This window comes from Pogona vitticeps, chromosome 1 (assembly GCF_051106095.1).
Source record: "Pogona vitticeps strain Pit_001003342236 chromosome 1, PviZW2.1, whole genome shotgun sequence".
Lineage (NCBI taxonomy): Eukaryota > Metazoa > Chordata > Lepidosauria > Squamata > Agamidae > Pogona > Pogona vitticeps.
Window position 1 is genome coordinate 263,584,498 of NC_135783.1, and position 27,612 is coordinate 263,612,109.

Genomic DNA, 27,612 nt, shown 5'->3' on the forward strand with positions numbered 1-27,612 from the left:
AATGTTCACTCTTCCTTCATCTGAATCTAATCTGGCTTTTCATACAATATGGTCTGCATACAGGTTGAACAGACAAGGGGATAAAATGCATCATCTGTCACCTCTGCTATAGGGAACCATTCTGTCCTTACAGTAGATTCCTGCTTATGATCAAGAGCTGAGGCACACCCATTTCTTTCAGAACAAGCCATACTTTCTCATGACCCACCCAGTCAAAATCTTTGCTGTAGCCTATAAAGCATAGACTGATCTTCTACTGAATTTTTTTTATGAACTCCAGTATTCAGGAGATATTTATATTGGAATCGACTTATTGACACGTAATTACTTAATTTTAATAACAAATTATTTTTGAAAATACCCAACATTTGCTGCTTGGGGCCAGAAACAGATGTTAGAAATTGTCCATTGTTACACCTGAAAGTTTGTTTATGTTGCAGAGAGGTGTCTGAGACAATTTCTGTGTTCATTAAATCTTACTACAAAGGAATCCTGAATGCAACTCCTGAAGACCAGTCACCAAACAAAAGATGCTAATTTGCATAATCTTGGAGATGAGAGAATCTTGTGCCATGGCACTCAAATGCTCACATTAGCTGAAATCTTCTCTCTTCCAGTCACAGGCATTTTTGGTTTTGGCTTCAATCAATTGCCTTGCTTTGCCTCATGGGAGGACCAGCCCCATATGAAAAAAGTTACCACCATTCCATTGGGAAAGGATTTTGATATGATTGAAAAGTCCATGGTTTGTTTTGAAAGATTAGATTTTGTAACAATGGGAAGAAGAGAAAAGCTTTTCAGGCACACTTTGTGTCCTTCCTATTTGGCAATCTGTGGCTAGAAATGATGCTAGAAAGGTAGACTTCACTTGGCGCAGGTCAAGTTTTTAAAGATTATTGTGCTTTCTGCATTGCATGAAAAGAGTTCCATCAATTCATCTTTCTAGCAAATAAAAGGTTTTTGTGTCATATTAATTGCCAGTCCCTAAATGAAATTTATCACTAAATTTAGAGAAAGTATAGTCCTTTGCAGAGTAGGTAGGAATCAGAACTAAGCGAGGTATAAAGTTGGAGGACTGAAAAGCCCTGGCAGAAGAAGAGGCTGGGAGAGCAGAATATAGGGGAAAATATTTACAGAAAATTCTTCACATTCCAGATTTCCCAGGAGGTCCTGTGGGTTCTGCAATCTAAATGGCAAAACTGTCATTGTACATCAATATTCGCACTTGGTGATGGTCTGACTTTCTAAATTTTGCTTGCTCCGGTTTATAGGAAATCAATGAAAAGGAAAGTCTGTAGCCCTCTTGAAATCAGATCAACATTTCAAGACTGAGTGGCATTTTCTAGTTGGGATTATGTTCTTTGTCCACTATGGTGCCTTTTGTCTACCCAAGGTGATGTGCTACAAATAAATGCAGGGTGGTTGATACCTGGATCTTTTTTTCCCATTAGATCAACTTGTCTCTTTCCTTTTCCCTTCTAGTTAAACTCAGTAGTTTACAAACTGGCTGATGGATTCTGAGAGCTGTAGTCCAAAAAAGGAATGTTGCCATGTTCTGACAGACTTCTATTTCCCAATGCTTATATGGCTTTATCCCACTTGGAAACACAAGGGAATTATGTAAGAATGCTGTTTGCGGACTTTAGCTCTGCTTTTAACACCATTATACCCCACAGATTAATAGACAAACTTAAAGATCTTGATTTTCCAGATTCTATCTGTCTGTGGATTTTGGATTTTTTAACAAATCGTCCACAAAGGGTTAAACTGAATGACTACATCTCTACTGCTGTAAAAGAGCGTGTCCCAGGACCCTGGACTCTTTTCCCCAGGAAGCTGGGCTGAGGGCGAAGGCCAGGTTTGTTTGCATGGATGCCTTGCTGAGTTTTTTTTCCCCTGGGCTTTCTTTTGTCTCCTGACCACATGGCCTGGGGGTGGGGCCTAGGGGTGGGACTTCCTGCTGTAAAAGAGCGTGTCCCAGGACCCTGGACTCTTTTCCCCAGGAAGCTGGGCTGAGGGCGAAGGCCAGGTTTGTTGCATGGATGCCATGCTGAGTTTTTTTTTCCCCTGGGCTTTCTTTTGTCTCCTGACCACATGGCCTGGGGTTGGGCCTAGGGGTGGGACTTCCTGCTGTAAAAGAGCATGTCCCAGGACCCTGGACTCTTTTCCCCAGGAGGCTGGGCTGAGGGCGAAGGCCAGGTTTGTTGCATGGATGCCATGCTGAGTTTTTTTTCCCTGGGCTTTCTTTTGTCTCCTGACCACATGGCCTGGGGGTGGGGCCTAGGGGTGGGACTTCCTGCTGTAAAAGAGCGTGTCCCAGGACCCTGGACTCTTTTCCCCAGGAAGCTGGGCTGAGGGCGAAGGCCAGGTTTGTTTGCATGGATGCCATGCTGAGTTTTTTTTTCCCCTGGGCTTTCGTCTCCTGACCACATGGCCTGGGGGTGGGGCCTAGGGGTGGGACTTCCTGCTGTAAAAGAGCGTGTCCCAGGACCCTGGACTCTTTTCCCCAGGAAGCTGGGCTGAGGGCGAAGGCCAGGTTTGTTTGCATGGATGCCATGCTGAGTTTTTTTTTCCCTGGGCTTTCTTTTGTCTCCTGACCACATGGCCTGGGGTTGGGCCTAGGGGTGGGACTTCCTGCTGTAAAATAGCGTGTCCCAGGACTGCGTGCCTAACGGCGCGCGAAATTCTCAAACTTTGTATCTGGCCTTAATATGGTAAATAGGAAAGCCAATTAGATTTGCATAAGCCAGGGAGTCAGGAAAGTTTTAAGGATCAGATCATACTTTTGCACTATTAAAGAGCAGGCCAGGTAGGTGGGGCTCGTCAGCCATGGAAGGCAGCTGATCTCGGAGAAGGAAAACTCCGATTTCAAACCTCCACTGCCTTGTGGCTATATCCACCGATGGAAAAGGCTTCAGGAGTTAACCTCGAGGCAAAATCCGGAGCTGGAGTCCCGAAGGCAGCTCGTGTCGTTCTGCCAACTCCTGCGACGTTGCTGGAACCAGTCGTGTTGGCTCTTGCCTTTCCATTGGACCATTTCAGCAACGTGGAGGGGGGGATTTGCTGCTTGGGTAACAGCCTATCCTCCATATTACCTTACCCGGGCTTCATGCTCTGGAGAGGACACTCCTCGATTCAGAGCATGTTACCATAGTCTCTCGAGACTGAAGGATGCCTATGATGATGACATCTCTACTGACAAGATACTCAGCACTGGCACTCCACAAGGCTGTGTCCTTAGTCCACTACTGTTCTCCATTTATTCATCGGATTGCACCAATAACCATCCCAGTAATAGGATTGTCAAATTTGCAGACGATACTACACTAGTAGGACTTATCTCTGGGGATGATGAGTCTGCGTATCGGGACGAGGTATTACAGCTATCCCGCTGGTGCAAAAAAAACAATCTTTTATTTAACATCCAAAAAACCAAGGAATTCATAGTGGACTATAGGAAAAAAAGAGCAGACATTCAGCCACTGTATATAGATGGAGTTTGTGTGGAACAGGTGGTTGAATGTAAGTTTCTAAGGACTATCATAACAAATGACCTGACTTGGAGTGCAAACACCGCTGCGTTAATCAGGAAGGCACAACAACGGTTGTATTTTCTAAGGATTCTTAGAAAGCAACAATTGACTGAGAGTTTGTTAATCACCTTCTATCGGAGTTCGATTGAGAGCATATTATCCTACTGTCTCTGTGTATGGTTCACGAGCTGCACAGTGGCAGAGAAAAAGGCAATTCAAAGGGTGATTAAGACGGCCCAAAACATCATTGGCTGTTCACTCCTCTCTTTGGAAGAATTGTATAAGAACAGATGTAAGAGGAAGATATCTAACATACTGAAAGACTCCTCTCATCCGGGATATCAGCTCTTTAAACTATTACCATCAGGATGGAGATTCAGGGTGTTGAAAGCAAGGACAAGCAGATTCAAGAACAGTTTTTACCCAAGTGCAGTACTGAGTTTAAATGCGGGGCCATAGGTTTTTGGTGAAATTTTAATTGCTGAGAGAAAACGGGGTATCTATATTTGGATGGTGAATGTTGTGTATATTTTAACTTTTTTTGTAGTGTTGTCCAGTTTTACCTTGGGGAAGAGCACCTCATTTCGTTGCACCCACTTGTGAGCGCAATGACAAATAAATTTCTTATGTCTTATGTCTTATGTCTTCAATATAATGAGCAGCAGAGATGTCAGTCTTTACTTTTCTGATGTTTGTAAACAAGGATGAGATGTTTCTTCTCACTCTGTCAGAGAGCAAGATATTTTTAAGCACCCTCCATTCAAATGTTATGCAAATGTCACTTTTGCACAAATTCCAATCTCACACAAATTACATAATGTATGCAATTTGTGCAAATTACTCGAAACTAGAGTGGTCACTTCTTTGTTCTGTGGACTTCTAAGAAGCACCACATCAGTTTTTTACTTTTTTTATATAATTATGATCCAGTACCATGTTTGTTTGTGTCTGTGTACATGCATGCATTTGCTGTGCTTCTTTTTACAGAGAAAATATACTATAGTACATTTGCACAAACTTCTACAGATGCCTTGTAGAGGAAGTGTTTAAAGAACTAATGCCTAAAAACCTCCACATCAGTTGTGTTGTCATGCCCTTGGGTAATGAGACTACAGTTAGCAAATGTCTTTTTCCAGCTGTCTCTATGTTTCTTCCACCTGGGCCAGCCTGGGCAAGCTATCAGCTCACCATGGAAGAATCAGTGCTTGTTGAATGTGAAATATGCTGATTATAGTGAGCTAGGGTGGGCAAAAGAATCAGCAAGTATCTTTCAGCTAGAGATGTGACAAGTATTTGAATTTCTCATTCTTAGCAATGTTCTGAGTCCTGCTCTGCTGGAACTTCCCCCATATCAGTGAGATTTCCCAGCTTCCTGCAAGAATGACTAACCCCCCCCCCATCTAATTTTCTCTTTTATTTTTGTTTTCATCATCCTGTGCAGGTCACAGACAAAATCTGTGGAACTTAATGCCCTTTCTGGTGAATTCTACACAGGAAAGATATCATTTTGCAACAGAACTGTAATCATTGTGTGCAGATTTCCATTTCTTGGTGTGGGGGGCTGTCTCTACAAAACTAATGAGAAATCCTGTGAGTTTTCTAGCCTTTTTATGTGCATGTGTGGAAGAAGGATTTCACAAAGAGAAATTTCACTGAGTGATATTTTTCTTGATTATCTCTGTAAAGGAAAAGCTGTGAAATTCATACCCCTTCTGTAGAAATGAGGTTGCTTGGGTTCTATTTACGGAAATGAACTTCCACAAATTGACTTCATCATATGTTACTTTGCCAAGTTTCAGTTTGATGTCATGTATTCTAGATGCACCTCTGTTTCAAGAAAATGTTACCCAGCACTACAAGTACTCCAAATGTTATGTAAACATTATAAATACACCAGATAGACAGACAGACAGATATGATTCTACATTCCCTCCTGGCTAGGTTACTGTATATCCTAGAGCTGTTCCTGTCTGTCAGTGATACTTCAGGACTGTCATAGCATCACTGTTTAAACTCACAAACCATTTGCTCTCTCTTAACAGTGCCCTCCCTTTCCTTTCTTGATTTTTTCCCTCTTTGCAAGTCAAAATGTATTGACTGCCTATATTGCTTGGACACCAACTGAACAAGTTTAACAAGGGCAAATGCTAATGGTCAACTTGATGTGGTATGTGATAAACGGATATAGATGTTAATGACAGTAATGACATCAATGCCATTATTGGCTTTTCAATTGATGCAAAACTTTATGACCCTATGAATTATGGAGAGGTGGGAGTAGACAGTGGGGTTCAATAAAAGCAGTGATGAACTAGGATGGGAATATAGTTATTGACATGGGGAGTTTGAATGCGAAGTCGACAACCTCATCCATCCAGTCCACATAGCTCCACAGTCATCCTTCAGCGGTCTTCCATTTATCTGATTGTGATTGGGTTATATCTATCTGTTGATAGAAATCTGAAAATGGAAAGGTTCATTTTCTTGAGACACCTGCCATGCATACTTTCTGAGCTTCAGCTCATGGGTGGCAAAGGACAACTATAGGAAGATGTCCTCCAGATAAGAGCCCAACAATATGGAAACTGTAAAAGATGTTAGCCACTGAGTTCATGCCTGTACTCAAATTTAAATATGAATTCCATTTAAAAGAAATCTTGTCCATGAGCCTTTGTAGCATGTTATTAGATATCTGTATTCAGATCCTTGGAAAGTTAGTTTCCTGGACTATAGATCCTAGAACCCACCCAGCTCAGAATGGCCACTGTCTGTGGTAATATTGTAAAGCAATCATTTGTATTCATTTGCAATGCAACATGTGGCTTTACTTGTGAACAATGCACAACATTTAAATTATTTATTCAGACTTTAAATTGAGTCAGAACCTGATCCCTGGGCAGCTCACTCAGCACCAGAGAACCAGCATGTTCACAACCGGGAAAAAATGAATCACCTGAAAGTTTAGTTGCCTTCAAATAAGAATTCCCGCACACAACACACATATACACAGTGATCCCACATTCCAATTTCCACTTATGGGAAGGATCTTCCCATTGGACTGAATCAAAAAATTCCTCTTCAGTACAGATGTGTACATTTACTAAACCATCTATATCCTAACCAATAAACAGAGATCTTGCAAGGGATGTCAAGACACTAAAAACATCTTTAAATCATTTTAATACTGTAATGCAACATTAATTAGACAGAGGACCGAGACCTGGAGCCCAAGCTGTGGTGCTAATTCCCAAAAATCCCATTGACAAAATCAAACAGGGAAAAGTGAGAAATAATTTTTTTAAAAAAACAAAATATTGTGGCATTTTAAAGACTAATAATTTTGTTTCAGTGTGAGCTTTTGGGGATTAACATCCGATTCTCCAGACACATGTTTACACATCATCCCATGAGGGGTCATGACCAGATGAAGGTACAGGCAGTAGATGAAATCACTATGCATCGATGACATAGGAATGGAACTATCAAGATTTAAGTTACTTAAAAGCCTCATCCCTACATCTAAGAGTGTGACGCTAGCTTTCACAGCTCACAATCTGCCCTGTTAAAGGTACATATAAGCATATCTATCCAATTTCATGTAAAATTTATTCCAACTACATGAAGTTACTACTCATAGAACTTGATATATTTATGACCCATGTTACATCTTTGCTATCTAATATTGTAAGTCAAGATAATATCAATTTGAAGAGTCAGTATTGAAGAAGTATACTGTACCTACTTCATCCTGATGCAGTTTTTGAAATTGGTAGCATTTCCCTTCTCTAACATACTAGATTACGTGGGAAAATTATTTTGTGATATGAACAGAAGCCTGGCAATAATTATGATATAATGACTCAAATCCTGCTGCTTCGTGTGGTAAGTCGCACTAGAGTAGGCCCAATGAATCAATGGCTTTATTATTGGTGAGGCAACTCCTGTGTAAGTTCATTTGATTCATTGGGCCTACACTAGTTGCAACTTACTATGCTAAGCAGCAGGATGTCAGCCACTGGTTTTCACAGATTTGAATGAACATATGTTCAGAACACATCACTCTGGTGTTCTCCTTCATGAAGGGCATAAGGATGGAGAACACCTATAGCTTTCCTCCTCCCCAGTCTGTCCTGCCTCTGTAAGGTTTATCAGGCTGAGACAGAGCGATTGGCCCAAGTCCTACCAAGGAGCTTTATGGCCAAGTGACAATCTGAAAGCAGTTCTTCTCCTAATCCATCACTGTTAACCACTACCTTATGCTAGTGTGTGCACATGGAATACACATGGTATGGAAGCTTTACAGATGGAGAGCACCATGAGGTTCAACTGAAATACAGCTACAATGATGCACAAAGAAGCTAAAGGAAACATGTTTGGAATGGTCTGTTCTCGCAGGAAAGTTGGGATCCTAAATCATTTTCATAAATTGTCTTTCAAAGGGAAAGGCCAGTCCTAGTCAGAGTGTAGCAGCCACCTCCGAGAGTTACTCCTCTCAGATGGAGCTGACAGCGATGTATTCTCCATCTGAGAAGGGTGGCTGTCTGAGATGAAAGCTTGCTAGTTGGTCCCCAACCTGATCCCTATAGAGCTATACAGTATTGCACTTCTGTCATGGGGAAGGAAAAAAATGGGGTCTCGTTTTCTCCCTTCTCTCTTTGTGAAACCGACTCCTTCCTAAGTGCCTTTTCTAAGCTTCCATTCTAAATCCTGGAACTCCTACTGAGCTGAGGAAACACTGAAACTTTTTAACACAACTCCCTTCTTCCACCAAGTCATGATACAGAGAAAACTTTTTAAATCAGGAAAAACCTTCAAGCAATCGCGACAATGTTCTTCTCATCGCCCCCTCCCATGATGGCATTTTCTAGAGGACGCCTAGATTTGAAGGCTGATCTTATCACAGCATTGGTTTCACCATGGCAGCACCTAGGAGAATAATGATCACATGTCTGCCCACGACATGTGTTTCCATTTGCAGCTAATCATCTCATCAAGCCCTGTATGAACCTGAGCTATTGCTGATATGAAACGTGACTCCTCATAGTCCTTCTGATTAAGCCTTAATGATAATAATTCACAACTGAATAACAATTCTCCCATCGGAAGAGGTTAGTGTCCAAACTAGTTCAGTGAAATGAATAGTGAGACCAGGCTGACATTCCTGGCAGTATATGCTTTTTTTCTGGATGAGAAAAGAAGTGGTGCTGCTCCCTACATCCAGGGAGCTCAACCAAATATAAAAGGATTGGGCAACATGTGACCCATGCGGTTACCCTGTATCACTATGCAGTTTTTGACACACACTCCCCACCCAAAACTGCAAACTGGTTTTTGGTAGTAAATTAGAAGATAGACTCTATGTTTGTGGCAATCCAGTCCTTGAGGATTTGGCTCATTTTATGCTTGATTGTCCCTTATATACTGATATAGGAGAAAAATATTTACAGCCTTTTTTAAAAGAAAGTGAAAAGTCTCAGAGAACTTGAGCTTTTTATTACACTCACCCAAATTACACATAAACAGAGTTGCAATATTTGTGGTTAGATCTCCTATATGTAGATCCAAGTATTTGGAAAATAATTGTTTGTAATTGTACTAATATAATGTATTTGCTATGGTCTCTGGATTAAGCAATAAAGATTCTGTCTAGTACATTACAGTGAAACCATCCATTTTAAAACGAACATATCGGACATTATAACACATTTTGAGGGGAAAGAGTGTGAGCGAAAATTTCATAAATAAGCAAACAAACTTCCGGGTTTAACTGCCTCCAAAGACATTGAAAGGCTCTTGAGTATGTTGTATGTCCAATACATACCAAATATCCTTCAGGAATCCTATTTTGAATCACTGCTATGGACTGCTAGAGAACTGACTGCTGACTGGAGCCACAGAGTGGCGTTTTTTAATTCTATACATTTTACTCTATAATTTGTGCTTCAGATTTGATTTGAAGATTTGAGGTCTCTAAGATGAAAAACAAAATCATGAAAATGCATACTAAAAAGGAGTAAGTCGACAAACAAAATGTTGAAGGGTTTATTCAGCTCTCCTGAGCTCAGTGCTATTGAGCACTAATTCCCCATCTTCCCTATTTCCTTTGTCCCATAATTCAGGATGAATGCATTTCTAGGAAGGAAAAAAATGGTTAACACCCAGGAAATAGATTTCAGCTGTAATACCGAAAAGGAGAGAAGAAACTGGAACAGCTGCTGCACCCACCAAAAGAAAGTGTTAATGAACCATTTATGGGAGCAATTGAGCATAAGGAAAGAATGAAGCCTTTGTCTGAAGCCAAGAGGGGGGCAAACTATTAAGATGAATTCAATCTGTTCAATTAATAATGGCACAATGTCAGCAGTCACACAATGACAAAGCCATGTCATTGGATGCAGCCGGGTTTGAGTCTGCTGAGGGCCAATTGAACTGCTGTGGAATGGAAATGCACAGAAGACTACGTAGGTTTACTCCCCAGTAAGGGAGTTTGTTGGTGAAGTTATGCTAATAGAAATTGCTTGATGGTGCAGATTAGTGTCTGCTAGTAAGTTATCAAAAGCATTTTTCTAGATAAAACAAAGAAGCACACATATGTACAAGGAGAGATTTCCTTAGCTGCATGGTTTTAATTATTTCTTTAGTTACAGTAATTGTTTCTCTTCCTCCTCAGGCTCCTTTCACAACTGCCATGTGAGGTAGGCCAAGCAGAAAATGACTAGCCCCAAGCCACCATGTGAATTTCTTGACTCGGTGGGGATTTACACCTGGCTCTCTCGAGTCTCAACCCCGTCTCTAACCACGATGCAACAATGACCCTAAGCCTGACCCAAACGGCAGTTCTCATTTGAGTCCTCACCTCTTCATATTTTGAATGAACCTTTGCAACAAGTTTTGTACTGTTCTGGTCTGCTCCTGCTCCAGATCATATCTGATGTGTTGCACTGGAGAGGAAATATGAATAGCTGTGAAAAACTAAAATAAAAATTACATCCCGGGGCAAAAGGCAGGACAATTGAGTTCTAGCTGCTGGGCTGCTAACTCCTGAGAATGAGGTGAGAAAGGGGAGTGGGGGACAATAGTTTCAGTGAAACATGCCCTCAGGTGTCTTGGCTGTTCTAGATTATTTCCAGGGCATTCAACTTTGTTAGCAATGTGTTAACCCCACAATACTGTACACACAATCGTCCATTCTTCCTGTTGTTCAAGGAGGACTTTTCTCATCATCAGCCACAAAGTGCAGTTTTTAATCTGGAAAAAAAATCCCAAATTCATTGTTCTGTTGGGTTCTGAACATCAAGTTATTAGGCAACAGGTAGGAAGCAGCTACATATACATATGTTTTAAAAACAAAGAGAGATCTTACATGCTTTTTAAAGGGATAAGAACAACAGTCTTACGTGGGGAAACCTGAGGTATACCACTGAAGTGAAAACTGGACTAGAATGCTTGATGGATCTTTCATGTTTGCAAGAGACTTCCTCAAAATGCAGGGAAAATGCCCACATGGAATATGCTCCATTCTAAGTCATGAGCTATTTTAGTTCTGATCCACTCTAGATTGTGTTCCACAGCTCCACATTGCTATATCCATATTATGTTCCACTACAAATATACAAAAATAAAGGTTAGGTGAATGAGGCATGAAACACACAGGAAAAAATACGTTGATCTGCTTACGGTATATTCTTTGACTTTAACTTTCTAATCTCTGCCTTTTCTTCCCAGATAACACTGCAAACTGGTGTGAGCATGGGTCTTTTTTGCTTGTAGAGCAATTCACTTGTATAAGCCATGAGATACCCATGGAATCATAGAATAATCCAGTTGAAAAGGGCCTAGGAGGTTGTTGTTGTTGTTTTTTCTCTAGTGTGTGTGTGTTTGGTCCATCCCATGTAAAAGATGATGGCTTATAATATAATGTGTGGTAGCAGGAGAAATGCTGACAGACATTGTGTTACTTTGCTTCAATTAGGCTCTAATTATTTCTTCTCCTCAATTAGAAAATCACATGAACCCATTATACCAGATAATGTGTGCTTATCCTATTCAAGCTGCACAATGGGTAAGGTCTATTCACATTGATTATCTCCAATTTATGCTTTTAACGTTCCCCCCCCCTTTTTTTTGCCTGCATGGCCCATTACAGTTTTAAAGTGGAAGCTCTTAAGCAGTTCACAGTATTATGATTTCATTCATAACAATTGTTATGTTTTGATGGAAGAATAATTTCAATGCATGAAATAAGCAGGAAAAATATTTGGTTTACTGTCTACTGCCTTGTTGTGGCGAAGGGGCTTGAGGAATTCAGAGAAGCTATGGGCTATGCCATGCACAGACATGCAAGACGGACAGGTCATAGTGGAGAGTTCTGACTAAACGCAATTCACCTGCAGCAGGAACTGGCAAGTCACTCCAGTATCTTTGTCAAGAAAACCCCATGAACAGAAACAAAAGAACTAAAATGGATGGGAATGGGCAAATTCAATTCAGAAAATTATCTTATCTACTATTGTGGGCAAGTATCCTATAGAAGAAATGGAGTACCCCTCATAGTCAACAAAAGAGTAGGGAAAAGCTGTACTGGGATACAAACTCAAAAATGATAGAATGATTTCAATGCGAATCTAAGGTAGACCTTTCAGCATCACAGTAATTCATATTTATGCACCAAACACCAATGCTGAAGAGGCTGCAATTGACCATTTCTATGAAGACTTACAGCAATGTCTAGAATTGAGACCAAAGAAAGATGTTCTTCTCATTATAGAGGACTAGAATGCTAAAGTAGGGAGTCAAGACATTAAAGGAACAACAGGTAGATTTGGCCTTGGAGTTCAAAAGGAAGCAGGGCAAAGGCTAATAGAGCTTTGTCAAGAGAACAAGATGGTCATTACAAACACTCTTTTCCAACAACGCAAGAGGCGACTCTACACATGGACATCACCAGATGGGCAATACTGAAATCAGATTGATTATGTTCTCTGCAGCCAAAGATGGAGAAGCTCTATACAGTCAGCAAAAACAAGACCTAGAGCTGATTGTGGTTCTGATCATCAGCTTCTTATAGTAAAACTCAAGCTTAAACTGAAGAAAGTAGGAAAAACTACTGGGCTACTCAGGTATAATCTAAACCAAATCTCTTATGAATACATAGTGAAAGTGAAAAACAGATTCAAGGAACTAGACTTGGTGGACAGAGTGCCTGAAGAACTATAGATGAAGGCCTGTAACATTGTACAGGAGGCAGCAACAAAAAACATCCAGCCAAGTGGGCCTTGGAAAGCATGGCTAACAATAAGGCCAGTGGAGGTGATGGCATTCCAGTTGAACTATTTAAAATCTTAAAATATGATGCTGTTAAGGTGCTACACTCAATATGCCAGCAAGTTTCGAAAACTCAGCAGTGGCCAGAGGATTGGAAAAGATCAGTCTACATCCTGATCCCAAAGAAGGGCAGTGCCAAAGAATTCTCCAACAACTGTACAATTGCACTCATTTCACACGCTAGCAAGGTTATGCTCCAAGGTAGGCTTGAGCTGGATTTCTTTTTATATATACAAGAGATGGGAAAGTCCCTGATGTTGGGAAAGTGTGAAGGTAAGAGGAGAAGGGGATGAAAGAGGATGAGATGGTTGGACAGTGTCATTGAAACTACCAACATGAATTTGACCAAACTCTGGGAGGCAGTGGAAGATAGAAGGGGCTGGCGTGCTCTGGTCCATGGAGTCACAAAGAGTCAGACACGACTTAACGAGTAAACAGCAACAAAAAATTCTGCATTTTTGGTCACAGGTATTTCCATAGCTTCTTGCTAAAATAGTACAAAATAAATCCATTTTGTATGTGGACAGCTGATTCTGACAATCAACTGCAGAGGGGAAAGACAGAGTTCATAACTAAATATTATAGTACCAAAGAACATTTCATTGAAAGGAGAGATTTATGACAGAGATGAGCCATATTACTGAAAACATTTTCTCTGCCCAGTTGAAGAGTGCAAGAGAGCAACATAGAGAAGAAAACGATACACAGTATACGCAAGCAAAAGATTTCAAAAGCAGAGCAATATTGGAAGAGAGATGTTCTGAATCCACAGAAATGGAAAGGGTCCAGGTCTCTGTAGTTATGTGCTCAGTGTAGCATATGTTTGACAAGGAGAAAGATTTATATCCTGGCATCTTTAGCTAATAGGATCCCTTAATGCAGGGGAGGGGAGCATCTGCTTTGTGGGCCTAATATGGCCTGCCAAAGATCAAAAATTGTCTTTTGGAGCCTCCAAGCCACCCAGTGACATTAACAGTTCATTCCTCCCATGTGTCTTTGAAGGTTTTTGCAATGCCTATATCTCTTTGATTAGGAGATGATTGGAAAGACCCATGCCTGACATGCTGAAGAGGCCTGTCAAAGTAGGTAACCTTGCTCTACAAGGAAGAGTCTGGCCTAATGTTAGTTTGTGCCTTCAGTCTTGAATTCTCACTTTGTATCTTCATCTGGTGTCACGAATGACCTGAAACAAGAACAACTAAAGATTAGTTTTGATCAAAGAGTTATGACAGATGACCTACACCTCTTCCATAAAAATGATTCTAACATTTTAATGATCTAATGCTCTAGCTTGCCCCAATACTCAGAGGAAGGCAATGAATTAGTAAGAAGGGATGTGCGGCAACTAGAATCGGTGTCTCTGATCTTTATATTTGCAGATAACAAAGCCAACAGGGAGGGAAGGGAAGTTATAATGCACAAGGTTTCTACCCCTTTGACAGGCATAGAAAGAGTGCAAATCACTGCTGACAGAATAGCTATAAATAAATAAATAAATAAATAAATAAATAAATAAATAAATAAATAAATAAATAAATAAATAAATAAATAAATAAATAAATAAAATCTATATGGTCAAATATACACATTGATAATTTACCACGAGAAGTCCTTCTGTGTCTTGGAATGTAGAATGAGCTTCTATACACACATGCTCTCTGTTCAGGCTTATCAGGAAATTTTGCTTCACTTCTAACACTGTTGAGTTCTTTGTTTTCCTAAAATTAATCTAAATTATTCTAAATTAGGTATACAAAGAATACTCATCAACTTTTTTTGTTCTTGCTGATTTCATTTGCCTTGACTTGATGAGACATGTTGATGAGGACCTTACAAGCCCTGCAATATTGCCCAATTCCAAGCGAGAGTGAGATAAGGAGTACTGGGTTTTTTTCTCCCTTGTTTCCATGTAATTTGTGCTGAATGTGTCAGCACGAAACTTTCCCTTTGAATGTTGGCTACACTACATAATTCCAGGGGTTTGATCCCATTCTCGCTGATGTGAGTCCATCCTATAGAACCCTGGATTTTGCAGGTTGGTAATGTTACAGCAAAGCATCCTAAGTACCGCAACAAATTAGAGAGCTAAGGATTCTATGAGATGGATCCATGGCAGTTCAAATTAGACAGAAACATAGAATCATGATATTGTAGAGTTAAAAGGGACCCGAAGATTCACTGAATCCAATCTTCTGCTGAAGAAATCCACTTTTGAAACATCAATGAGAAGCAGCCATCTAAATAGACGTTAAATAGATCATACTGCTATAACTGCATAACAAAGATAGAATGGTTGGATTATCATTTAAAATGATGAAAACATTTCATTACAGAATCTGTAATCCTTGAAAGTCCCTTGTATTATTTGTTGTACTGGATTATTATTTGAATTGTTTGCATTATTTTGATGAAATAACACAAAACATTGTTCTTATCTTCCTTCTCCTCTTGAGAGTGTCACAGAATACCTCACGTTTTTGAGGTGAGAAGGATAAATATGCAGTTCCTAATGGAAGAATTTACATCCCTAGTCTTGACTCAACTCTTAATGAAACTCTCAATGAACTTTGCGAAACTACAAGAACTTGCCGTGGTTCATGGACATCAGTGCCAAATCTTGAATGATTTGCACTCAAATTTGGTAACAACTGGATTAAATCCAATGAAACAATGAGATTTAGTAATAGTTAAAAAACCTAGTCCCCAATGATTTCAATGTGTCAGGCTGGGTCTAGCCAAGTGAAACCAGACCACAAAATCAAGCAATGCTTTATTTGGTGAGTAATCTTTATTTGATGGTAGTCTAATGAGCAATCTTCTAACTAGAAGTAAAGGGAAACAATATTCTTCATTGTTTCAAGGTGTTCTATTTCCACCTGTCCAGATCTACATTATGTTTGCACAGGAGTGCAATGATGATACTGTGCAGACCAGCAAATCAACATTCTGAAAGACAATTCTAAAAATGGTGGCAGCCCAAACAGAAAATTGCAACTTTTAAAATGGTCTTTTTATCAGCACCTAATTAAGCACAGTTGTAGCAGGTAGTCTGCTCTTGATCTGTGCCAGATGTAGAGAGGTTTGGACAAATGATTTTTGAGTTATGATTTTTTAAAAAATGTAAAACTATTTTTCACCTGTTCAGAAATAGACAATCCCCATCTACATTTAATTTAAAACAGCTCACATAAATTGAAAGGACCAGTCTTGCAATTCTTGAAAGAGAATTGCTGGCCCCACCTGCTTTCTCCTTGTGAATAGTAGCAGAAGAGGGTATCCTGTAGACCATTTTGACTGCTGACATTGGTGTTGTCAACATTCAAGGTGCCCTTCGCTGTGTAAAGCTTGGCATCCTTTTTCCTGCTGGCAACCTGGGCGTGATATTTTGCAGCAATATTGGGCTGTTTCCTGGCTTTTAGAATTGTCGCTGTTACATACAGCACTGATGTTACCTGTCTGTCATGGGTTTGGAGGGAAAGTTCCATCCTATGGGGAGTGGAAGGCGGGACATCAGGAGGAGGGGCTGTACTGTATATATATGTGAAGCCTGTGTGGTGAAGTTCAGGAGACGCTGGGATGTGACAAAGCAGCAGCTGGGAAGAAGAAGCTGGTGTGGGAGTCTGTGTGTCAGACAGGGTACTACTGTGTGTCAGTACCAACCTGATAGGTTCAGGTGTCTGTTGGTTAGCCAGAACTGATAGGTTCAGGGTCTGTGCTTCAAGTTAAGGGTTCTGTGTGAACCAAACTGTATGCATGTATGAGTGAGACTAAGCCACGTTACTTTATCTTATTCACCTGATCATTTTATTTTGCCTGTGTGTTGTTTTAAATAAACCTTATTCTTTTATTTGTTGAAAATCCATCCCTGGTCTGTGTGACTTCTTATAGGGAATGGTTGGTGGCAGCTTAGTTAACGTGTGGCAGATCCCAGTAGGTCTGGGTTTGTCACATTGATTGGTGTCCAGCGTGTGGGATACGACTGGTCCAGTTGTCCAGCGGTCCAGCAAAGCCTTGGCAAGTGTGCCCAGAGCAAGGGGGGGTCTAGTCAGGGACAATCTGAGAGCGCGTAGGTAATCTTCTAGGTGTGCCTCACGGGGGGGTGCACTAGTAGAAGAACGTGTAACCTCAGATTGGGGACTAGATTAGGGAGCTCTGAGGCAGCCTGTTTTGGCGGGAAAAAAGCTGAGGCAAAACTGTGAAATAGCAGTGAGCTAGCTTGTCTGCTGAGAGGCCCAGCAGAGGGGGGTAGACTCTAGCTCGCAACTGTTGCAAGTAGTGCTGAAGGACAGCAGCAATCTATAGGGAAAGCTGGTTCTGAGGCAAAAGAAAAAAAAGTGGTCGTTTTATTTTGAGGCTTGACTTTTTAAAGCAGCCTGTTCTGAGGGGGGATTATGCCCTTGACTCGAAGCCAAATGGCAGAAATGGGTGAAGTGAAAGACCCCCAGGTTGACCAAGGTTCTGAGGATGAATTTGGCTCAGTGCAGGGTGACAGCACAGGAGAGCAGAACCCAGAACTCAGAAAATTGCTCCTAGCCCAACAGCATGAACTGAGGGTGAGGGAAATGGAGGAAAGATTAGAGAGAGAAAGAAGGGAAGAAAGGGAAAGGCAATTTGAAATGGAGCAAAGGGAAAGAGAGAAACAAAGGCAATTTGAAATAGAGAGAATGGAAAGAGCAGAAAGATTGGAGAGAGAGAAAATGGCGTTTGAATTAAGGAAATTGGAAATGATGAACCAGAACAATAATAACAATAGGGATTCTGAGGGAGGCCAATTGTCTAAAGCTGACCTGAAGAAATTCCCTGTGTACCACAAGGGAGATTGTCCTGAGGTGTTCTTTTCCTTAGTGGAAAGAGCGTTTGTGGACTTCTCAGTGAGGGAAACTGAGAAGATGACCATCATGCGATCTTTAATCAGTGGTAGCCTGGCTGAGGTTTATTCAGAGATGCCACAGGAACTGATGAGAGATTTTGCAGAGTTTAAAAAACTGGTGTTTGCAAGACATGGGATAAATGCGGAACAGCTGAGGCAAAGATTCAGGTCCCTCACAAAGAAACCAGAGCAGACTTTTACCCAAGTGGGGGCTCAATTGGTGAGGCTGCTAGAGAAATGGCTATCTCAGGAGGGGACAGAGACCTACCAGCAGCTTAAAGACTTGATAGCGCTGGAACAGTTCTATTCAGTCCTGCATGGGGAACTGAAATTCCAGGTGAGGGAAAGGAAACCAAAATCTGTGGCAGAAGCAGCCGAGATCGCAGATTTTATTTACCAGATAAGAAAGCCCTTAGGTGAGGGGAAATCTGTAGGTAAACCCAAAGAAACCTACAGCAAGTACTCTCAGGGACCAGGGAAAAACCAGCAAGGGGGAGGGGCCCATGGTGCAGGGAAGCCCTCAGAAATGAAACCAAGACCTCAGATTTTGGAGGGAAAACCAAAACAAGACGAGAGAGATTCAAAATACACCAGAAAATGTTATTTCTGTCAGGGAAAGGGCCATCTAATCTCAGAGTGTGAGAAATTAAAGCAGCTAAAAGGAATTGTGCCTCAGGATTCGAGTGGGACCAAGCCAAAAGCTGTGTTCTGTGTCCAGAAAGAGCAAGGCTCACTGTCACTGAGGGAGCCTGTTGCCATGGCTACTCAATCTGGAACAGCTACATCTGCTGATCAGGCTGAGGAAAATGGTCCTCTTGTAGAGGTCAGGCGCTGCCTGCTGGTGAGAACAGATTCTCAGTTGTTTGAGACAGCAGGGGTGGACGTAGGAATACTTGGCCATCAGTATCGGGGGCTGCGGGACACTTGTTCCCAGGTGACCCTGTGCCATCCAGATATTATTCCTAGGGAGTATGTAATCCCAAATGAGAGCATGAAGGTGGCAGGGATTGAGGGGCAGGTAATCTCTCTGCCAGTAGCGGAGGTACCTGTGAACTTTCAAGGCTGGAGGGGAGTTTGGCGGCTAGCGATTTCATCGACTCTGCCAGCAGCCGTGCTCATGGGAAATGACCTGGCTGAACATGTGAAACGGGTGCTAGTGATTACACGTTCACAAGCCACCACGGGGACAGTTCAGGGGGGTAATGAAGAGCCAGAGACGGAAGCAGAGGGGAGTTCAGAAGCTGTGGTGGAAACCTTAACCACAGACAGCAGATTTGGACAGGAGCAGAAGGCGGACGCCACTCTCCAAAAGTGTTTTGAACAGGTGACTGACGCCCAGCTAACACCTGAAACCCCAGTGAGATTTCTGGAGAAAAAGGGGATTTTATATAGAGAGACCCTGAGGAATATCTCAAAAGGGGGAGATGGGATCAGAAGTCAGCTGGTGGTACCTGAAAAGTATCGCCCCATGATCTTACAAAGGGGGCACTCTGACATGTTTGCTGCACACTTAGGGGTGAACAAAACACAGCAGAGAATCACACAGAATTTTTACTGGCCTGACATAGGGAAGCAGATCAGGGAGTTCTGTAAACAATGTGATGTGTGTCAAAGGCAGGGGAATAGCCGCGACAGGACCAAAGCAAAGTTGTGCCCTTTGCCTGTGATTGACACTCCGTTCAAATGCATAGGGGTGGATATTGTGGGACCTTTGCCCAAGGCCACAAAGAGGGGGAACAGGTTCATTCTCACCATTGTGGACCATGCCACGAGGTACCCTGAAGCCATACCCTTGACTAACATTGAAACTAACACAGTGGCAGATGCCTTGGTGGGGTATATGTCCAGGATGGGATTTGCCTCAGAAATAATCACAGATTTGGGCGCATCGTTCACATCAAAGCTCATGAAACGCTTATGGCAAATCTGTGGAATTAAGCACAAGGAAACTACTGCCTATCATCCTGAAAGTAATGGGTTAACTGAGAAGTTCAATGGGACTCTAATGCGCATGATTAGGGCTTACTTGGCAGAGAATCCAAACAATTGGGACCAGAAGCTGCAATCCCTTTTGTTTGCTTATCGATCAGTGCCACAAGCCAGTACCGGGTTCAGTCCATTTGAACTTTTATTTGGGAGAAGGGTGAAAGGGCCACTTGATTTGATCAAACAAAATTGGGAGCAGATCACCCAGGATGACCCACAAGACGTTGTGACATATATAGACTCTTTAAGGAAGGACCTAAAGAGAAACCTAGAGCTAGCAGCAGAGACCCTGCAAGCTCAAAAGGTCAGAAAGAAAGTTTGGGATGACCAGAAAGCCGGGGAGAGGCACTTTAACCCAGGGGAGGAAGTGCTTTGGCCTAGGCCTTGCAGAGGGAACAAACTGCAGCTGGGTAGCCCAGAAGTAAAGTACTTGGGTCACATGGTAGGGGGAGGAGTGATAAAACCCCTGGAGGCCAAAATAGAAGCTGTTCGTGATTGGCCCAGACCCAACACCAAGAAAAAAGTCAAATCATTTCTTGGGTTGGTGGGCTACTACAGAAAGTTCATCCCGAGGTTTAGCGAGATTGCGGCTCCGCTGACCGATCTGACGAGGAAGAAGGCTGATGACCGCATCCCGTGGACCAGCGACTGTGAGGCGGCGTTCCAGAGGTTGAAGCAGGCGCTCATCAACTATCCAGTGCTGCGTGCTCCAGACTTTGACCGGGAGTTCATCGTCTACACCGATGCGTCTAACAGCGGGGTAGGAGCAGTTCTGTGCCAGGAGGATGAGAATGGTGACCAGCATCCAGTGTCCTACCTGAGTAGGAAACTTCAAAAAGGTGAGAGACATTTGGCAACCGTGGAGAAGGAGTGTTTGGCCATAGTCTACGCGATCCAGAAGGCCAAGCCTTACATCTGGGGAAGACATTTTGTTCTGTGCACTGACCATTCACCATTGCAATGGTTAAAGACAATGAAAACCCACAATAGCAAACTTATGAGGTGGGCTTTAAATCTACAGGACTATGACTTTGAAGTGAAGGTGGTCAGAGGGTCAGTGAACTGTGTTGCTGACGCCTTGTCAAGGAGACCTGAAGAATGAAGACGGCGAAAGAAACATGGACTATGTATATATATTGATGACAAAAAGTTAAATGTACCTGTTTTTTGAATTTGGTTTGTATGAATAAAGGTAAATTGATGTAATGTATATGGTAAATGTTTAAATGCCTAATTGCTATGGTTAACTTAGAATGTAAGTATAAGTAAGTATGATATTGTATGTATAACTGTTGTTGTGTGTTTTATCCAGGTTGTTTTTTTTTGGGAAAAAGCACCTTAGCTTTCCCCCTACAAAACAACTTATAAAGAGGGGAGGTGTTACATACAGCACTGATGTTACCTGTCTGTCATGGGTTTGGAGGGAAAGTTCCATCCTATGGGGAGTGGAAGGCGGGACATCAGGAGGAGGGGCTGTACTGTATATATATGTGAAGCCTGTGTGGTGAAGTTCAGGAGACGCTGGGATGTGACAAAGCAGCAGCTGGGAAGAAGAAGCTGGTGTGGGAGTCTGTGTGTCAGACAGGGTACTACTGTGTGTCAGTACCAACCTGATAGGTTCAGGTGTCTGTTGGTTAGCCAGAACTGATAGGTTCAGGGTCTGTGCTTCAAGTTAAGGGTTCTATGTGAACCAAACTGTATGCATGTATGAATGAGACTAAGCCACGTTACTTTATCTTATTCACCTGATCATTTTATTTTGCCTGTGTGTTGTTTTAAATAAACCTTATTCTTTTATTTGTTGAAAATCCATCCCTGGTCTGTGTGACTTCTTATAGGGAATGGTTGGTGGCAGCTTAGTTAACGTGTGGCAGATCCCAGTAGGTCTGGGTTTGTCACAGTCGCTACACAGAAGCATGATTTCCCACATTCCTAAAGTGTAGTTTTTTTTTAAAGAAGTGAATAATTTCTTGTTCTGTGCGCTTTTTTTTAAAGTGGTGGAGAGTCAGTATGGAAAGCAGATGAAGTTTCAAAACTTTCTATTTAGCCTTTGTTCACAAGTAAACTGAGAATTACAGTTCCCTATTACCACTACTGAAATAGGTTAACATATTGAAACTTCTGGAAACAGAAATTTCAAACAACATACCAAGTTGACTGCTTAACTAGGACTAATGATGTCCTTGCATAACAAAAGCTGTGCTTCTTCATAAATGCTCACATGTTTCAATAGCTTCTTTGGATCTTGCAAATATCCACATATATAAAGCCTGAATCTATGGAATAGTTCTGTTTCTATCATCCACATCTGGTTCCTACTTTGTTCTGTCAGGGTTTTTTTAAAAAATAGGGAAAATTTCACCCATTTTCCATATTTTTCACACTTACACATTTAAGCATATTTTTTAATTGCATACACTCTTTCCTCATTGAATAAATCATAGTTTTGCAGGGGTTTCTGCACATTTGTAATATGAAAAATTATTTTTATGTTATTTTATATGTACTTTTCCAGTGTGCACTTTTTGTTTTGTTGTTTGTTTGTTTGTCAATGTATCTACAGGTCTCTGTCAATGGGAAGATTCCTGAGCGAAAATTGTAACCAATTCTCGTCATTGTTTAGTCGTTCAGTCGTGTCTGACTCTTCGTGACCCCATGGACCAGAGCACGCCAGGCCCTCCTATTTTCCACTGCCTCCCGGAGTTGGGTCAAATTCATGTTGGTTGCTTCGATGACACTGTCCAGCCATATCATCCGCTGTCGTCCCCTTCTCCTCTTGCCTTCACACTTTCCCAACATTAGGGTCTTTTCCAAGGATTCTTCTGTTCTCATGAGATGGCCAAAGTATTGGAGCCTCAGCTTCAAGATCTGTCCTTCCAGTGAGCACTCAGGGTTGATTTCCTTTAGAATTGATAGGTTTGTTCTCCTTGCAGTCTAGGGGACTCTCAAGATCCTCCTCCAGCAACACAGTTCAAAAGCATCAATTCTTCGGCGGTCAGCTTTCTTTATGGTCCAGCTCTCACTTCCATACGTCACTACAGGAAAAACCATAATTTTGACTATGCTGACTTATGTTAGCAAGGTGATGTCTCTGCTTTTTAAGATGCTGTTAAGGTTTGTCATCACTTTCCTCCCAAGAAGCAGGCGTCTTTTAATTTCGGGGCTGCTGTCTCCATCTGCAGTGATCATGGAGCCCAAGAAAGTAAAATCTGTCACTGCCTCCATATCTTCCAATTCTCAGACAGCCCAAATACTGCAGAGTAAGAAAAGGCCATCATACTACAAATTGAAACCAGATTCCTGATGTATCCCTAACCAGACTTGTATACTTCATGATTTATATATCTCGTTGTGGAGCCAAAGGTTGGGAGCTTGATTCCCCCACTTTGGCTCCTTGACAGGGGCTGGACTCAATGATCCATAGGGTCCTTTCCACCTCTGCAGTGCTAAGATGATCTGGGATAATTGAGACACATTCAATAATCTATACAGGGACTTTCTCAAATGGCAATGGCTCTCCATGTTTCACTGTGCATAATAAAACTACTGTTAAACATTGTCTTCACAACTTCTTATTCTAAGCAGCTAAAATTATACCACTTTTGCAAGATATGATAAATGATATGGCAGTGCTTCTCTTTTTTCCTCTTTTACTAAAGATGTTAAAAATGATTTTACTGACAGACAAATGATAAGAAGTTATACCTATCTCCCCCTCAAAACTCTTGAAGCATATATTGACTGGATGCCAATTTAGATTATGCAAAGAGCGCTGGAGAGAGGGATTAAACCTAGAACTTGGAAAATTGCTTTTAAATAAATGAATACCCATAACCAAGCATTAGTTCTGACAATCCAGAGGTAGGATAATATTCTGGATAATGTTCAACATCACCCTACTGTTCGCCTAGCATGGATGGCTTCAGAATATTGTTTTATCCTGAAAATAATTTTCCAAGCTCCAGTTGATCAGAAATAGGCAAATTTCAAGCTTGCCTTTTAAAATATTTTTAATACTAAATAATTTTTTTTTTAAAGGCCATCAATAGCAGTGGCTGAGTTTGGTGCAAAATGGCAGTGTCAAAGGCAACGCTAATGATGTATTGCACTCCATGCATCATGGTATAACCTGTATGTATAAATACAAATCTACATCTAAGTTATTAGAGGGTCAAGACTCTGACAGCCTAATTTAAAGCAATGGGAAATCCTGTCTCTTGTGATTGCTAAACTGGCAATCAGAAACTCAAGCCAATCTACCGCAAGCCATTCAGCACTCTACCCAATAGATCCTGTCCACCCCAAGGTTGAATGTTATTTCCCAGAGTGCAGTTTCCCCAGTCTTCAAAGTAGATGGTGAAAGCTGCTATTTAAATTTTAAAGGTGATCCTCCTTCTATATATCTCCACACCCATCACATCAAATTTGTCTGTGACACACACAAAAGTTCCAAAGAAGATCTGAGTTTCTCTCAAAGAACAAAATCCACTTTCCAATTTCTAAACGCTTTCAAGAAAAAAAAGAAAGAAAGAAAACTGCAAAACTTTAACTCAAACTAACTTCACCTGTTTTAGTTGAAAATGCTTTCTAAAACCTAACTACCGGCATTTTCAAAGAACCTAAAAAGCTTTCTAATATCTAACTACAGACTTGCTCTTGCAAACCTACAATATAACAAATGGCAAGTGTACATTATTCAAGACAGTGGGGTAAAAATTTGAGGAACATACGCAATTACCATAATTACACTTTTAGCCATTGCCACCTACAATCATGCAACTTTGCACCCAAATTAGGCACAAAATGGTACCTGCATTTCTTCACCCACATATACAGCACACATTATTCCCCTTGTACATATATTCTAGAATAAAAATGGAAACAATGAGGCTAAAAGAGAAAACTGGAGGAGTCGCTTTGTGCAAAAGTATAAACAGACATATCTGGACAGCACTTCACAGTTGGTGTGAATTATAGACCTCCAAGGTGAATTACAAGCCTGCAAGGGACTGGATTGCACATAGCTTGATTTCTCATCACTTTGTTAATCTGCACTTGCAAATTTATTTATCTGTTTGTTTGTTTGTTTGTTTGTTTGTTTGCCTTTTATAACACCCATCTGGCTACAAGGCCACTCTGGACAGTTTACACACAATGGAACAATGAAACATTTAAGTATAAAACATGATCAAACAAATCAAATCAAACATTACAACATTCAATAACAAATACGGAACATATATACAAAATCAAACACAAAATCAAAATCAGTCAAAATTACAACATACACAGTAAATAGTATCAACATAGACATGAATAATTATTTAAAAGGCAAAATGATGGAGCAGAAATAAACACTGACAAGTCCAACTGCCTTATTCTGATGTAAACTCCGGAAAAGCTTGCCTAAAGAGTCATGTCTTCAAAGATCTCGAAGGCTTTCATGGCCAGGATCCTATGGTTGTTGTGGGTTTTCTGGGCTGTTTGGTTGTGTTCTTAAGGTTTTTCTTCCTAACGTTTCACCAGTCTCTGTGGCTGGCGTCTTCAGAGGACAGGAGTCAGAACACAGCACAGACAGAGTTCTGACTCCTGTCCTCTGAAGATGCCGGCCACAGAGACTGGAGAAACGTTATGAAGAAAAACCTTAAGAACACGGCCAAACAGTCCAGAAAACCCACAACAATCATCTTCAAAGATCGTTTAAAAGTTCTTAGTGAAGGGGCCAGGTGGATTTCAGAGAGGAGATGTGGAGGGGTGTGTGGAGGGGGTGACCCCCAAGAAGGCCTGGTTTCTACTCCTCTCTTTCTGGCCTTGGGGGATCAGTAATTTCAACCGCTCCACCTGGGAGGATTGAGTGGGTTGGCTAGATCTCACCAGAAGGAGGCATTCTGTTAGGTATCAAGGTCCCAAACCATTCAGGGCCTTGGTATGTCAAAGTCATCACCTCAAAGCTGACATGGACATGAACAGGTAACCAGTGCGAGGCGGCCAGAGTAGAGGACATACATTGGTACAGTATTTCTTAACCCCATACAACAATCTGGCCGCCATGTTTTAGACCTGCTGGAGTTTCCATAGCAGCCTCATGGTTAGCCCCACATAAGGAGCATTACAGTAATCTAATCTTGAGACTACCAGTGCTTGAACCAGCATAGTGAGGGCCCCGGTGTCAAGGAATTGTATATCTCATCTGACTTCTTGGAAAAGTGTAGTTGCGGCAAAATGAACGGTATCACTGGTCCAGGCATCAGTTTCTATATCTGGAAATTAATCATGTTGCCACCACTGGATGGGTTACTGTCATGAACTATCTACTGTGCCCCCAAGTATTGGTGGGTAAATGATTAGGTCAAGCCCAGCTCAGGCATTGTAAAATAGTGCTGATTAAACATGTGAGAGCAGAATCGCACCAGCACCACCCTCTCCATCTTTGCTTCTGCCAACCTCTCTATGTGTCCCTATTTTCCAGCATTTGAAATAGCCCTCAGTGATTGTAATCATCCCCAGGGGTCCCCAAGTGTTCCACCAATCCTTCTTCCCATGTTCTTTCCATAGCACAAATAACAAGGTGCTGTAACAAATAGTGTTTATTAAACTTGGAACAAACTTGGTACAAATGAAGAATTTAACTTTGCAACAGTCTCTACAAACTAGCACAACTGTCTTCTAGGCTCTGCTACCCAAGGAGGTTCTTAGGAGGGGAAAGTCCACATTCTCCTAGGATTTGCAGAACACCCCAAAGACAAGCCAGCCAGGGAGTCCCACAACAGGGGTGGTTGATAGCCATGGTGACCCTCCCCTTGATGCCTGTCTTCCAGTCTCTGTCCTCCTCTTTCTGCCTCTGGCAGGGAGATGTTCACAGGCAAAGACTGTGAGGACCTAACCCTGGTGGCCTCTGGGGTAGCACTGTACTTCTTCCTCTTCTTCTTGGTGATCCCAGCATCTCTCCCACTGCTCTTCCTCACCGCAGAAGGAAGGTTTGCTTGGCTTGGCTTGGCATAGGCATTCAGCTTCCTCCAGGGTGGGATCTTCCTCCAGGGTCAGTCCTGGGATCTTTTCTTTTCACCAGCTCTGAGCCATCCCAGGGAATCACCTACTTCCATGCCCTTGGCTTCCATCTGGCAGGCTTCCCACTCTGGTTCCTCCTATGCCTTCTGCCAGCAATCTGCCTCTTTCTTCTCCTCCACCCTTTTGTCTCCTATCTCTAGGGGTTCCCCTGCTATCTCTAGAACTTTCTCTCTCAGACTCCCTCAGCTCATTGTCAACCTCTTCCCAGTCTACTGGTGAGGTGATGGTGGAGAAATCTTTGACTGGATTGAGGAGGTGAGACAGCTTGCTCGTGTCTGATGGGGCTGGTAACGAGGCCACTTCTCCATCCTCACAGTGATACAAGAGGTTCTCCCTCTCAGAAAGTTGCCCACCAATCAGAAGGTGAAAGAAACAGAAACAAAGACTGGTAACACAAACTCATCATCCTCATATTTTTTATCAACATTGTTTCACTATGCCTAGATATGGTTTTAGTCCTCAGGAAATGGAATAGCTACTAAATTAGATAACATTGTGATAGTACAAGTGTAAGGCTATATTAACTTTGTACCGTAGTGGAGGTGGACTGCAGCATAAATTGTTGTTGGTGATGTCTACTTTTGACAAAATGCTTAGTGCTCTAGAGCACAACATGTCAATTAATAAGGCTACAATCTTACAAACACTAAACTGGATGTAAGCATCACTAGAGAGGCCAATGGAAGCTTCTTTTCCATTTGCATTAGGGCCTGAAAATTCAGGAGGGAGGCAATGGAGAAGAAAGGTTTAACCATTGTCCTCTTGCCCTGATGTTCCAGTGTGTTGGTGGAGAAAGTAGCAGTTGCTATTTAGAGCAAAGGTATATGGAAC